This window comes from Schistocerca nitens, chromosome 6 (genome assembly GCF_023898315.1).
Source record: "Schistocerca nitens isolate TAMUIC-IGC-003100 chromosome 6, iqSchNite1.1, whole genome shotgun sequence".
Classification (NCBI taxonomy): domain Eukaryota; kingdom Metazoa; phylum Arthropoda; class Insecta; order Orthoptera; family Acrididae; genus Schistocerca; species Schistocerca nitens.
The window spans coordinates 366,776,519-366,789,282 of NC_064619.1; the positions used below are offsets into that span (position 1 = coordinate 366,776,519).

The 12,764-nt window shown below is 45.1% G+C and overlaps 1 protein-coding gene across 1 annotated transcript in view; it reads right to left on the reverse strand.

Moving 5' to 3' along the window:
- LOC126263364 (dynein axonemal heavy chain 10) overlaps positions 1-12,764 on the reverse strand; it is a 1,742,213-nt gene that overhangs the window by 703,077 nt on the left and 1,026,372 nt on the right. The gene's annotated exons all lie outside the window — the stretch shown is intronic.

The window sequence follows — 12,764 nt, forward strand, 5'->3', positions numbered from 1 at the left end:
CAGACTTCCAGCCTTGCCTCTCAATCCTTCTTAAAAAACCTTAATCCTACTCCCAACATCACCAATGCTGAAGCCCAGGCTATCCGTGATCTGAAGGCTGACCGGTCCATCGTCATTCTTCCGGCGGACAAGGGTTCCACGACTATGGTACTTGATCGTCGGGAGTATGTGGCTGAGGGACTGCGTCAGCTTTCAGACAACACCACATACAAAGTTTGCCAAGGTAATCCCATTCCTGATGTCCAGGCGGAGCTTCAAGGAATCCTCAGAACCTTAGGCCCCCTACAAAACCTTTCACCTGACTCCATCAACCTCCTGACCCCACCGACACCCCGCACCCCTACCTTCTACCTTCTTCCTAAAATTCACAAACCCAATCATCCTAGCCGCCCCATTGTAGCTGGTTACCAAGCCCCCACAGAACGTATCTCTGCCTACGTAGATCAACACCTTCAACCCATTACATGCAGTCTCCCATCCTTCATCAAAGACACCAACCACTTTCTCGAACGCCTGGAATCCTTACCCAATCCGTTACCCCCAGAAACCATCCTTGTAACCATTGATGCCACTTCCTTATACACAAATATCCCGCACGTCCAGGGCCTCGCTGCGATGGAGCACTTCCTTTCACGCCGATCACCTGCCACCCTACCTAAAACCTCTTTCCTCATTACCTTAGCCAGCTTCATCCTGACCCACAACTTCTTCACTTTTGAAGACCAGACATACCAACAATTAAAGGGAACAGCCATGGGTACCAGGATGGCCCCTTCGTACGCCAACCTATTCATGGGTCGCTTAGAGGAAGCCTTCTTGGTTACCCAGGCCTGCCAACCCAAAGTTTGGTACAGATTTATTGATGACATCTTCATGATCTGGACTCACAGTGAAGAAGAACTCCAGAATTTCCTCTCCAACCTCAACTCCTTTGGTTCCATCAGATTCACCTGGTCCTACTCCAAATCCCATGCCACTTTCCTTGATGTTGACCTCCACCTGTCCAATGGCCAGCTTCACGCGTCCGTCCACATCAAACCGACCAACAAGCAACAGTACCTCCATTACGACAGCTGCCACCCATTCCACATCAAACGGTCCCTTCCCTACAGCTTAGGTCTTCGTGGCAAACGAATCTGCTCCAGTCCGGAATCCCTGAAGCATTACACCAACAACCTGACAACAGCTTTCGCATCCTGCAACTACCCTCCCGACCTGGTACAGAAGCAAATAACCAGAGCCACTTCCTCATCCTCTCAAACCCAGAACCTCCCACAGAAGAACCACAAAAGTGCCCCACTTGTGACAGGATACTTTCCGGGACTGGATCAGATTCTGAATGTGGCTCTCCAGCAGGGATACGACTTCCTCAAATCCTGCCCTGAAATGAGATCCATCCTTCATGAAATCCTCCCCACTCCACCAAGAGTGTCTTTCCGCTGTCCACCTAACCTTCGTAACCTCTTAGTTCATCCCTATGAAATCCCCAAACCACCTTCCCTACCCTCTGGCTCCTACCCTTGTAACCGCCCCCGGTGTAAAACCTGTCCCATGCACCCTCCCACCACCACCTACTCCAGTCCTGTAACCCGGAAGGTGTACACGATCAAAGGCAGAGCCACGTGTGAAAGCACCCACGTGATCTACCAACTGACCTGCCTACACTGTGATGCATTCTATGTGGGAATGACCAGCAACAAACTGTCCATTCGCATGAATGGACACAGGCAGACAGTGTTTGTTGGTAATGAGGATCACCCTGTGGCTAAACATGCCTTGGTGCACGGCCAGCACATCTTGGCGCAGTGTTACACCGTCCGGGTTATCTGGATACTTGCCACTAACACCAACCTATCCGAACTCCGGAGATGGGAACTTGCTCTTCAATATATCCTCTCTTCTCGTTATCCACCAGGCCTCAATCTCCGCTAATTTCAAGTTGCCGCCATTCATACCTCACCTGTCATTCAACAACATCTTTGCCTCTGCACTTCTGCCTCGACTGACATCTCTGCCCAAACTCTTTGTCTTTAAATATGTCTGCTTGTGTCTGTATATGTGTGGATGGATATGTGTGTGTGTGCGAGTGTATACCCGTCCTTTTTTCCCCCTAAGGTAAGTCTTTCCGCTCCCGGGATTGGAATGACTCCTTACCCTCTTCCTTAAAACCCACATCCTTTCGTCTTTCCCTCTCCTTCCCTCTTTCCTGATGAGGCAACAGTTTGTTGCGAAAGCTTGAATTTTGTGTGTATGTTTGTGTTCGTTTGTGTGTCTGTCGACCTGCCAGCACTTTCATGTGGTAAGTCACATCATCTTTGTTTTTAGATATTTTTCCTACGTGGAATGTTTCCCTCTATTATAACCATATCATTAATTTGAACCCAACAATTACGTTTGTTATTGTCGCTGTTGCATTTCGAAATCTTTCCTGTCGTCTTATTTTCTCTTTATTTTCTCTTTCTGTTTTTTCCAGTAGTCTCACTTTGTATTCACCTTCCGCTTTTCACCGTAATCTACTATACAATTTTATCCCGCCTATATATACTCAATAATACGTAACCCACTTCCAAACCATAACCAAAAAAATTTTATTTTCCGCCTTCAACACTACCGCTGCTATAAAATCCACCGTTTCTAGTTCAATAACAGCTGCTTTCACTTATTAAACAACCATTTCGGCCAGTTCTAATAACTTTCACTTTATTTCCACTTTCGTTTTTCGCACATCACTGATCATTTTAGCCGCTCCCCACAGGTTTTAACGTCATTATTTCTTCTTCAGACAATTTTTTGCCCCATTTTCGTAATCTTTCACCACAACACCACTCCTTTTAATACGTTTTTTCGAAATTTTCCCGAATTTCTCCGTCCTTTAACGTGCTTTAGGGGCAACACAACCACCTAACCTTTATGCACATCGCTGTCTACCAACCCAAGTTCACCACAGGATCAACTTAACCAACACTTTTTCGCCTTTTCTCATACCAGATCTCCAGTTGCTTTCAAGTTCACCTTTATCTCTCCCCATATAGTTTTAGCTTTCATTTTCATTTCAACCTCATGTTAAACTTTCCACCTTCAATACCATGTCACCCTCACAACACCCCCACAACGACCCCATTAAGTTTTATTTACATTCCCTCCGCAAACATGCCTTCACCCTAGCCAGATTACGCTCGCATATTTTATTTTCCCAGGCTTGTCTGACATTTGGCATAACCCCCAAAGGCCTCACACTTAAAGTTCCCATCTCTGGCTGCAACCCTTCTTTCCATCACTCCCTATACCAGTTCCAAACTGAACAATCCATTGCCCTCACCCACCTAATCCTTCACCTACACATCAACTCAGCCAATGAACACACCCGTCAACTCCTATCCTTAATAAAAGTCCTCAATCTTTCCTCTCCCACATCCACACCGGCTATTCAGAGCATCCTCCTACAGGCCAACCGCAAAGTAGAGCAGCATGCCACCCTCCACCTCAAAAAACTATCCAATCTCCTGGTTTCCCACCTCCGGAAAGGCAACTCACTCACCCTTCACAACCTTTCCAGCAAACCTCAACCACCTCTCATTGCACACAAACCCAGTCTCTCCCATCTACTCAATCTCCCACTTCCAGCTCCACTCCCTCCAAAACCACAAAATTCCAATCAACACAATCTGGTACCACAACACCCTAATTCAGTAGTTAACCTTTCCTCCAAACCTCTCTCCCAATCCGAAACCTCTGTCCTATCCAGAGGCCTCACCTTCAGCCCCACTCCCAGATTCAACCAAACAGCCCTCGTCAAAGATTTACTGTCCTACACTCGTACTCTCTGCTGGAAGTATCACTTTGCCACGAAGGAAAATGATCCTAATCCTACCCCTAATGATCCAACTCCCCAAGACACTATCCAAATTGAACCCTGCCTGGAACAGTTCCGTCCTCCGTCACAGCGGGACCCACCTCCTCTTCCTCAAAATCACCCTCTCCAAACCTTCCAGGAATTTCAGACTTCCAGCCTTGCCTCTCAATCCTTCTTAAAAAACCTTAATAATACTCCCAACATCACCAATGCTGAAGCCCAGGCTATCCGTGATCTGAAGGCTGACCGGTCCATCGTCATTCTTCCGGCGGACAAGGGTTCCACGACTATGGTACTTGATCGTCAGGAGTATGTGGCTGAGGGACTGCGTCAGCTTTCAGACAACACCACATACAAAGTTTGCCAAGGTAATCCCATTCCTGATGTCCAGGCGGAGCTTCAAGGAATCCTCAGAACCTTAGGCCCCCTACAAAACCTTTCACCTGACTCCATCAACCTCCTGACCCCACCGACACCCCGCACCTCTACCTTCTACCTTCTTCCTAAAATTCACAAACCCAATCATCCCGGCCGCCCCGTTGTAGCTGGTTACCAAGCCCCCACAGAACGTATCTCTGCCTACGTAGATCAACACCTTCAACCCATTACATGCAGTCTCCCATCCTTCATCAAAGACACCAACCACTTTCTCGAACGCCTGGAATCCTTACCCAATCCGTTACCCCCAGAAACCATCCTTGTAACCATTGATGCCACTTCCTTATACACAAATATCCCGCACGTCCAGGGCCTCGCTGCGATGGAGCACTTCCTTTCACGCCGATCTCCTGCCACCCTACCTAAAACCTCTTTCCTCATTACCTTAGCCAGCTTCATCCTGACCCACAACTTCTTCACTTTTGAAGACCAGACATACCAACAATTAAAGGGAACAGCCATGGGTACCAGGATGGCCCCTTCGTACGCCAACCTATTCATGGGTCACTTAGAGGAAGCCTTCTTGGTTACCCAGGCCTGCCAACCCAAAGTTTGGTACAGATTTATTGATGACATCTTCATGATCTGGACTCACAGTGAAGAAGAACTCCAGAATTTCCTCTCCAACCTCAACTCCTTTGGTTCCATCAGATTCACCTGGTCCTACTCCAAATCCCATGCCACTTTCCTTGATGTTGACCTCCACCTGTCCAATGGCCAGCTTCACACGTCCGTCCACATCAAACCCACCAACAAGCAACAGTACCTCCATTACGACAGCTGCCACCCATTCCACATCAAACGGTCCCTTCCCTACAGCCTAGGTCTTCGTGGCAAACGAATCTGCTCCAGTCCGGAATCCCTGAAGCATTACACCAACAACCTGACAACAGCTTTCGCATCCCGCAACTACCCTCCCGACCTGGTACAGAAGCAAATAACCAGAGCCACTTCCTCATCCTCTCAAACCCAGAACCTCCCACAGAAGAACCACAAAAGTGCCCCACTTGTGACAGGATACTTTCCGGGACTGGATCAGATTCTGAATGTGGCTCTCCAGCAGGGATACGACTTCCTCAAATCCTGCCCTGAAATGAGATCCATCCTTCATGAAATCCTCCCCACTCCACCAAGAGTGTCTTTCCGCCGTCCACCTAACCTTCGTAACCTCTTAGTTCATCCCTATGAAATCCCCAAACCACCTTCCCTACCCTCTGGCTCCTACCCTTGTAACCGCCCCCGGTGTAAAACCTGTCCCATGCACCCTCCCACCACCACCTACTCCAGTCCTGTAACCCGGAAGGTGTACACGATCAAAGGCAGAGCCACGTGTGAAAGCACCCACGTGATCTACCAACTGACCTGCCTACACTGTGATGCATTCTATGTGGGAATGACCAGCAACAAACTGTCCATTCACATGAATGGACACAGGCAGACAGTGTTTGTTGGTAATGTGGATCACCCTGTGGCTAAACATGCCTTGGTGCATGGCCAGCACATCTTGGCGCAGTGTTACACCGTCCGGGTTATCTGGATACTTGCCACTAACACCAACCTATCCGAACTCCGGAGATGGGAACTTGCTCTTCAATATATCCTCTCTTCTCGTTATCCACCAGGCCTCAATCTCCGCTAATTTCAAGTTGCCGCCATTCATACCTCACCTGTCATTCAACAACATCTTTGCCTCTGCACTTCTGCCTCGACTGACATCTCTGCCCAAACTCTTTGTCTTTAAATATGTCTGCTTGTGTCTGTATATGTGTGGATGGATATGTGTGTGTGTGCGAGTGTATACCCGTCCTTTTTTCCCCCTAAGGTAAGTCTTTCCGCTCCCGGGATTGGAATGACTCCTTACCCTCTTCCTTAAAACCCACATCCTTTTGCCAAAGCCTCTGCACTATCATAGTTGTTTACTACCCCTCTAATGTCCTAGAAATGTTCATGGAAAAACAACACAGCTTTGACCACACTTTCCTAAAATCTTCCATTAAACTGAAGTCCACCATTTGCGTTCCCTACCACAATCCGCACAAGCTTGTTTCATTTCACATCACTTTTCAACATTGCACCCCATTATTTAAACAACATGACTGTGTCAAGCAGGACACTGCTAATGCAGCATCTGAACATTAGGGGTTTGTTTTTCTTACTCATCAGCATTAACTTACATTATTTCTACATTTAAAACTAGCTACCATTGATCGCACCAACTAAAAATTTTGTCTAAGTCATCTTGTGTCATCCTACAGCCACTCATCTTTGACACCCAGTGTCATCAACAAACAACTGCATATTGCTGCCCTCCCTATCTGCCAGATAATTTATGTATATAGAAAATAATAGTGGTTCTATCACATTTCCCTGGGGTATTCCTAATGGCTGCCATGTCTCTGATGAACACTTACCATTCAGGACAACATACTGGGTCCTTAACTTAAGAAGTCTTCAAGCCACTTAACATATCTGGGAAACTATTCCTCATGCTTGTACCTTTATTAACAGTCTGCAGTGCTTTCTGGAAATCTAGAAATATGTAATCTGCCTGTTGCCCTTCATCTGTAGTTTGCAGTAAATCAAGTGAGAAAAGAGCAAGCTTCACACAAGTGATGCTTTCTAAAATGGTGCAGATTCATGGACATAAGCTTTTTGGTCTCTAGGAAATTTATTATGTACAGGTTCAGAATATGTTGTAGAATTTTCCAGCAACCTGGTGTTTAGGATATTAGTCTGTAATTTTACTGGTCTGTTATTTTGCCTTTCTTGCATAAAGGAGTCACCTTCGATTTTCTCCTGTCAGCTGGGACTTTGCGGTGCATGAGAGATTCAAGTCAAATGCAAGCTAAGTAAGGGGCAATGCCATAGTGCTCTTTCTAGTTCAAACACTCTCCAAGTCTTTTTGACTGATTTATTTACTTTCTTAACCAAAGTCACTATGATGACATCTGGCCACTAATCACCATCTCTATACAAAACCATTGATAAGGTCCACCCTGTTTTTAGCTATGAGATCTAAGATACTTCCATTGCATGTGGGTTGCAGAAATTGCTGCTCAAACCAGTTTTCATAAAAAAATTCAAAACTACTTCACAAGACTCTCTGTACACCCTGCAATGAATCCATAGACATTCCAGTCCGTACTTGGTAGGTGAAAGTTGCCTCAAACTAGTATTTTAAGATCTGAGTATTTTTGTGCCACTGACTATAGACTTTCTTTTAAACTCTGGAAATGTAACAGCAGAATTGGGTGGCCAGTAAAAACATCCAACAATTAACTTGGTTCATATAGACCTGTTATATGTGACCTGATAATTTCACGGTCACACTCAATTTCAGCCCAACAGACATATTTTTGTCAACTGCAATGAACACTCCCCCTCCTAGATGTCTAATATATCCTTTCAATAAATGTTCTAGGGCTCACTAAATATCCCAGAACTTCCTACTTAAGGTTCAGATTACATATCCTTTATTTCCATAATCCCCCTGGTCATAACCTTTTGCTAATCCCTAACCTCCACAGACTTATCCCCTTCCCTGTTCCCATTCCAGCACTACATATGTCTTCTATTCTGGCAATGCACCCTTTAGTCTTTTCCCATCTTCTAATTCTCTCCTCTCCCCTCTCCCTTTTCCACTCCCCCTTGCCCCCTCCTGCCAGCACACCCTCCTGACTCTGCATCCAGCAACCCTATCCTGTCCTCGCCACATTTCTGTACACTCTCACAGGCAGCACAACATATTCCTCTATCCCTACCTTGCCAACCCTCTCCATCTCTGCCTGTGCCTGCTCCTTACCACTGCACCTGCCCCAGATTGCTGCTCATGTCATAAACAGCTGCAGTCCATGCAGAGGCATACACGTGTGGATGTGTGTGTGTGTGTGTGTGTGTGTGTGTGTGTGTGTGTGTGTGTGTGTGTGTTTTCTACTCTGACTCAGAAAAGGACTGCTCCAAAAACTAGCAAGTTTTCTTTCTTTTGTGTGTGCCTATCGACAACTCAACGCTTTGCTTTTCAGTGAGTGGTCTCCTTCAATCCAAAAGTATAAAGTGAAAATTACAGTGGTTAGCATGATACAGACAAAAAAGACTAGGGTACCTAATTTGACAGATTCATAAAAAAACATCTTAGAAGCAAAAATTCTCTGAAAAAAAGTGAAGAGACAAGCCCAGAAAATCTGATTACAAAGTATTAATGATGGAATGAAATGCATAAACTAAACTGTTTAAAAGAGTTAGGGGAAAACAACTTTGGGTATCTGCTGTACTCCATTGAGCTATTATAAAGGAGTGAATATGTTACCAAATCATTGGCCTCAGCACTAGAAATAATGTTTTAAGACTAAGAAAAGAGAAAAAAAACTGAAATGTCTGGCAGGTTTCAAAAATCTATCCTGTCATCATGGATACTTTTCACTGGATTTTGTGACCTTCAATAATGTCTATGCCCTCCATGAGCATTAATACCATCTAACACCTACATGGGGTGCCCTGTATAAATCTGCAAATGTCACCCTTTGGTATTCATTCCCATGTTTCCATGAGGCCCCTGAAAGTTCTTACAGAGTGTGGTGGAACAGGTCAACCATAAACATGTCTGCCAAGCATGTCCTACACATCTCTGATGGGCTATAGGTTTGGTCTCGCCACTGGATACTACACTAATTCAACGTCCAGTCTTTGCAACATGGGCCCTGGCATTACCATGCATGAGGACGAATTGAGCAGCCAGCACAGGGTCTAACAGGATCTGCTCAGTTCATTGACTGGCAGTAAGGTGACCATGGACAATGACAAGATCCATATGGCTGTCAATGATGATGCCTCCCCCCACCATCACAGAATCTTGGCCAAATCTGTCATTCGGCAGGTACTGCTCTCTGTGGCATTTCCACACATGACCTTTCATATAAGGCTATCTGAACATGTCTGTCAAATAACACATTTTGCTAATGACAATGCTGACAGTTCACATGGGAATGGTCCAACTGAAGGCAAGTTGTATTATGTTGTGTCAAGTGAGGTACTCAAACAGGAAATCTGGATGTCCTTTCTCGCAACCAGTTCCTTACAGTCTTATCAGACACAGTGGCTCCAGTGGCACTTTTGAGATCATCTTTCAGTGCTCTGTCAGTAACCCATTGACCAAGGACATTGGAGATGTCCTTAAAATCCTACAACTCAACGTAGAAGGAATGAGTAGAGCTAAATCTGACTACCTAATTAAAGTCCTGGACAACCATTCAGTGGATGCTGTCTTGCTCCGGGAAACACATTGCGCCGACGAAAAGCAGTTGAAAAATAGATGCAAACTTCCAGGCTATTCCCTTGCTGCAGCAACTTACCACGCTAACTATGGCACTGCCACCTACTTTAAAAACAACACTGACCAGGTCCACGATATAAAAACACACACTGACCCAAGCGCCTATGTCATAAGAACAAAAATTGCTGATATTGAAGTCATCAACCTCTACAAACCCCCAACTCAGTTATGGAATGACTCTGCTATTTCCAACATACAACATCCTACAGTGATAATGGGCGATTTCAACAGCCACAGTACCCAGTGGGGATATAACAACACCAACGAGGATGGGGAGGGAGTAATGAAATGGGCGGACATAGAAGATGTCTTCTTGATCCATGACCTAAAGGATAAAGGGACTTTCCACTCGGCTAGATGGAAAAGAGACTACAACCCCGATCTGTGCTTCGTTTCCAGAGACGCCAAAAAGCTACCATTACGCTGCAATAAATAGATCTTGCCTGATTTTCCTCGTAGCCAGCACAGGCCCGTCCTGCTACATGTCGGTATAAAGATTCCAGTAGTGAGATCTACACCTAAACCTCGATGGAATTTTGGCAAAGCCAACTGGGAAGCCTTTACCGCCGAAATGGACCACAACATCCAATGGATCCCACCCGCATCGAAGAACTACAACCGCTTTGTGGGATTACTCCTAGCCATTACCAAAAAACACATTCCCAGAGGCTACAGAAAAACTTATATTCCCAGCTGGAGCCAAGAATGCATAGACCTATATAATGCACATTCGCAAAACAATGATCCTGAAATTGCAGACGAGCTTCTCCAATGCCTGGACTCAGTGGCACACTCTCATGAAAAATATGGACTTCAAGCACTCCAGCAAGAAAGCCTGGTGCCTTCTTAAAAACCTAGGTGAAAGCTCCATTAAAACCTGTCTGGGTGGCAACATACACCCCAAAGAGGTAGCAAACAGAATAGTTAACCTTACGAGAAAAACACCACGCAGCAACAAGGATAAGACTATGAAAGTAAAGAAAGAACTGAGAACCAAGATCCGACAATCCACACCCGACAACAATTTCTCAAAAACCTTTACCATCCTAGAGATCACAGAAGCACTGAAAGAAATGAAAATGGGTAAAGCAGCTGGTTTAGATGAGGTCTACCCCGAGTTGTTACGGCACCTAGGACCTCGAGCTCTACTGTGGCTAACTCAGTTTTCCAATGACATCCAACGATCGGAAACACTACCACCACTATTTAAACAAACCAACATCATCGCCATTCTTAAGCCTGGCAAAGATGGAAAGCTCCCAGAGGACTGTAGACCTATAGCTCTTCTAAGTGTATGCTACAAACTATTGGAGAGACTTATTCTCAACAGAATAAAACCCATTGCTGAGAATTTCATTCCTATTGAACAAGTCGGATTTAGACCCGGTCGGAGCTGCTGTGATCAAGTATTATCTCTTACCACACATATTGAGAGTGGATTTCAAAGGAAGAAAAAGACAGTCGCTGTGTTCATAGATCTATCGTCAGCATATGACACAGTGTGGAGGGAGGCAATGATTCTTAAACTCCAACGCATTATTCCTTGCAAGAAAACGCCTACCCTAATCAACAATATGCTTTCAAATAGATTTTTTGAAGTACACCTAGATGGAGAGATAAGCAAGAAATATAGGTTAAATGATGGCCTGCCCCAGGGATCCGTGCTAGCTCCATTACTTTTTAATATATATACATCAGACCTACCAGAGACATCTTCTAAGAAGTTTATCTATGCAGACGATATTGCTCTCACATATCAACATCAAGACTTCCACAATTCCGAAAGAATCATTGAGGAAGACCTTATCAAAATGGATGAATATTTCGAAACATGGAGGCTCAGACCTAATACTTCTAAAACCCAAGTCTCCTGTTTCCACCTCAACAACAGACAGGCAAACTATGAACCCCACGTAGAGTTCAGAGGCCAGCAGCTTAACTACAATCCCCTCCCAAAGTATCTGGGAATTTCATTGGACCGATCTCTGACGTACAAGGAGCACTTATACAAATGCGCAGCAAAAATCAAAACCAGAAATAATGTCCTACACAAACTCACTGGAAGTAGCTGGGGAGCAAGTGCCACAATTCTCAGAACATCTGCTCTTGCACTAGTATATTCGGTGGCTGAATACTGCGCTCCGGTCTGGCTAAACAGCACTCATACAGCAACTGTGGACACCCAGCTAAACGACACCATGAGGCTCATCTCAGGCACTATTAAACCGACGCCCCACCAATGGCTCCCGGTATTGGCTAACATAGCCCCACTTCATCTAAGGCGAAGATGAAAAGGGAATGGCAAAAGTGCGCTAACAGCCATGACCTACCCTTACACGAAGACTGCAAGAATCCCAGCCACAGGCTCAAGTCCCATAAGCCATCATGGAGATTAGGGCAACAGCTGATCGAGGACAATTATGATATCGATGAAGCCTGGCGTCGGGAATGGGATATGTCTAACCCTGATCACCTTAACTTAGTCTCGGACCCAACCGTACGGCCCGAGGGCTTCGGTCTTCCCAGAAAATCTTGGACAACTTTAAATTGTATCCGAACAGGCTATGGTAGATGTAATTACTGGAAGCACAAATGGGGACAGACTGACTCACCCAACTGCGACTGTGGGAATCACAAACTCTACATCATATCGCAATGGACTGCCCTACGAGGAGATTCTCTGTCACAATGCAGGAGCTGCACCTCCTGGAGGGAGATGCTTCTGGCTGGCTGAGGAACTTGGACATACAACCATGAGTCTGGTCTACTCTTCTCCTTCTGAAAAACCTATTACTAGATACTATTAGTATAATTTTTATGTATTTTTGTGTATTTTGTGTTTTACTTCCTTTTTTAGATCTAATAATTGTTTGTTGCCTGTAACATTGACCATTCATTGTTTTTATACGTTGTTTGTGTTACTACTTACTTACTGCTGTATTCTATTAGCCATACGAAATATATAGTAACCTATGGTTACATTCTGCACATTTATAAGACCCAACCCCCCTCACACACACACACACACACACAGAAGTACAGATGTTGTGAGCTAGTAAGCCCTACCCATCACCTTTTATGCAAATAGTAATAGAAATTCTTCTATGGGACAGAGGAGTTGTCAAGGGGAAACTTTCTCTGTGT